Raw genomic sequence first — 3,703 nt, forward strand, 5'->3', positions numbered from 1 at the left:
CAAGTGCTCGAGATAGTTTGAGAAGTAACATATTTAAGGTGGTAAACACCTTGTTCTCTTAGCAGTATGGGACTAAACTTAATTAGTTGCAAGAAGGGATGATACTTAGCAGCAACGGGTGTTGAAGAAAAACGCTGCTACTAAGTACTTTAGCAGTAGCGCGTCCAGGAGAAGGGCGCTACTACTATATCTAGCTTGGAGGCAACGCCGTGGCAATTGTAGTAGTAGCGCTCTTTCGACCTAGAGCGCTATTGCTACTGGGCTATTAGTAGCGCGGTCTTCTGAAGCTCGCTACTGGTAATTAGCAGTAGCGTCTGTTTTTAAACCTCGCTGCTGCTAAAATTCTGTGTATAAGGTTTTCCTTAGTAGTGAAGCTGGGCAAGACTATGAACTAATTAAACTATTGACCTTTCTATCTACTTGACAAACTTTAACTTCTCCATTTCCATGCTTGATGACATGAAATTCCTTCGGAATCATTCCAATTTCCGATCTATCCACACATGCGAGGTCGAGCACCTTCTCCACCGAGTTGTTTGTCTGTCTCGACAACTAAATGGAGGTCAGTACATGACATCACTTTTCGTAGTCCTTCAAGACAAGCAGCACCTTCTGTGAAATGTGCTCCTTTGCATCGCAGGATATAGTCCCAGGTAGGTAAAATAATTCTTCCATGATGATCTCGAACCACAGCTCCCCACGCAACACTGCAACTCTTCTCCAAGAAACTTCCATCAACATTGACCTTGGCCCATCCTAGACCAGGCTTTTGCCAATCCTTTTCCTTAGTATGGCCCCGTTGTTCCACTCTTGGCAGTTTAATGACAGGGCTTTTCCCTTTACCATCGTTCTCTGCATTTCCACTTTCAATCATGCGTAGGTTTACTGGGTAGTTTTGCAAAAATCTAGCAGAATGGGAATTTTTCACTTTACCTTTTGCGAAGATCGCGTCATTCCTATGGTGCCAAACATGCCATAAAAATGCATAAATTTAGAGATTCTTTACGATACATCATACTACTTAATATGATGAGTAGTATTAGGCTGATCGAATGGTTGATATAGATCAGTACAGAATTTGGCTTGAGGACAGAGTGGTAATTTTGGTCAAGGATTTGTCATTTCGTTTAATCCATAGACCATAGGCCCCTCCATCCTCCACGCCGTGTGCTGCCCCAGGTCCTTCGCCATCCCGGCGCCGCCTTCCCACCTCTGCGCTAGCCGCCAGATCGCCCGTGCAAGCCCAAGGACGGCTGCACCAATGCCCCTGCTAAGTCCCACAATTAATAGCGCCCTCGTCTACACGGCTGTGTAGATCAGCAGCTCTGCAGGTTTTCCATTTTTGCCGACTGCCGGCACATTGCTGAAACCGATTGTCAAACCAGTAAGCTGTGTCTCCTAAGGCTTCATTCATATGTCTTTGACTCATGAAGAACCTTGCCAATGATGGAGAACTCACAAGACTGTGGTTATGCTCAAGAAATAAGGATACAACATGCCATTTTGCATCTTCTAGCTTCACAGTTACATTCATTTGGCAATTCGTCCCTTCAACGATATTTCTTTTCCTCTTCCTAGTTCCAGAAAATGAATCTTCCCTTACCTACATTTGTTACACTGGAAACTGATCTTCCTATGTTTGTAATTTCTTCCTTTTATCATTGCAAAACCATTCTTCTGTGCATACATGTCGACATACCTCGTAGCATCTTCTAGTGTTTCGAACTCCATACCAATTGCAGGCACTGTATCTTTTTCCATTTCTTCTGGACTTGGGAATACATATTCTTCATTTTCTGCCACTGCTCTTCTATCTTCCTCTGTATCTTCATTCTCATATGTTGCAATAGCTACAACCTTCAAACAACCAAACATGCGAAGAACATATGTCAAATATGAGAGAATGAATAAATAAACTTGTCTTCTTTGATTTTTTTTAGTGAACCAACCTGCTCGTAGAATTGGACCACATTCTCTCTCGACGAAATACCAGATGTATTTTCAATGAAGCCATTGTCACCAACACTATCCTGCAACATTTTTTTTTCAGAATACAAGTGTGACTTTCAGTTCAACTGTTTCCATCTAGACATGCCTATTATGTCACATGAAACAATCCAACAGTTATCAACTGTTTGTGCAATATACAGAAAGTACCTTCTCAGCTGTTTCAATGTACATATTTTTCACAGCATCGTTTGCAATCTCAGCTTCACCTCTGATATCCACATTACTGGCTATGTTATCTGGAATTTCTCCAATACTTTCTTCCGCAAGTGTAGCATTTGTCCTATTTTCTTTTCCAGCACAACCGCTTGGTATGTTTTGGACAGGGGATCGCTCTTGATTAACAAACAACTCCTGTGTCCAAATACTTTCTTCCGCAAGTGTAGCATTTGTCCTATTTTCTTTTCCAGCACAACTGCTTGGTATGTTTTGGACAGGGGATCGCTCTTGATTAACAAACAACTCCTGTGTCCAAATACAAAATTAATTATGCAATGCCCATGTGCACAATTGAGGTTTCATTTAAAAAGATGGGCATACTACTACTTATTCTCTAACCTGTGTTTCTTTTATCATTTGTTGATGTAGTACAAACTGGTCAAATTCTTCCATGAAAACATCCTGCATTTGCATGATAACAAACAAGGTGTTATCAGATTTCTTTTCATGAACAACATGCAACCGAACAACATATCAACTACTAGTTTTCACATATCCATTACCTGAACACTGCACTCATGTTGTTCCTTCGAATGGTTGTATCCTGTCTCTTCACCTCTTTTTGCATTACTAGGTTCACCCTGAAATAACATTTTCCCAAGTAATGTCTTAAATCATTTAAATAAGGCTGCAAAGGACATAAACCCAAAAAGAAATGCAGGTCCGAACCTGTTTGATCTTCTTCCTTTTTCTTGAGTGCTTCTTCATTTCCATTCAGTCTGTTCCATTTATATACATCTGCTCCATTAATTTTTTTCAAAGACAGTCATGATCACAACAAGCACGTTTGTTAATGCAAAACCAAACGAAAACAAAATTATACAAGAACAAGCAACCAAGTGCCAGTTTCTTACATGCGCACACACAAATGCACGTACATTCTGAAAAAAATCACCAACTCTTCCTTCACTTTCCTCATTCTCATCTCGTTCTCAAACAATACACGCCGGCGGACAGGACGGCCTAATCCGTCCTAACAGTTAATTCACCTTTTGATTTTCTTTTCATGTTCATGCTTGCTCACTAGCTTTTGATCCATCACAGTCGTAGAATTCTTTCTGCTCCCTCCCTACACAGATTTATCTTCTTCTACTTCTTTCTCTTATTACATACAACTAGCTCTGGTGTTGGACAATTTTGTATCTACATTTAGCACTAATTACGCACAACTCATATGATGTATCTCATATACGTACAACTCATATGATGTATCGCACGAATCATTTCTTCTACAGAACTAATTTGTTGTCCAACACAAACTCAGATTCAAATAGAAAGCAGGGACAAAAGATTACCTCTAGGTCTCCTTCTTCGACGGCGGTGCGAGGAAGATTAATCCTCGCCAGCGGCTGGAGGAAAACTTAGTCTCCGCCGCCAGGTCTCCTTCGACGGCGGCCCGAGGAAGGTGCTTCCACCACCGATCTAGGGTAGGAAACTTCTACCTAATCGCAGCATGTCTCCTTGCCCCTTTTCTTTC

The sequence above is a fragment of the Triticum aestivum genome, chromosome 7A, assembly GCF_018294505.1.
Source record: "Triticum aestivum cultivar Chinese Spring chromosome 7A, IWGSC CS RefSeq v2.1, whole genome shotgun sequence".
NCBI lineage: Eukaryota > Viridiplantae > Streptophyta > Magnoliopsida > Poales > Poaceae > Triticum > Triticum aestivum.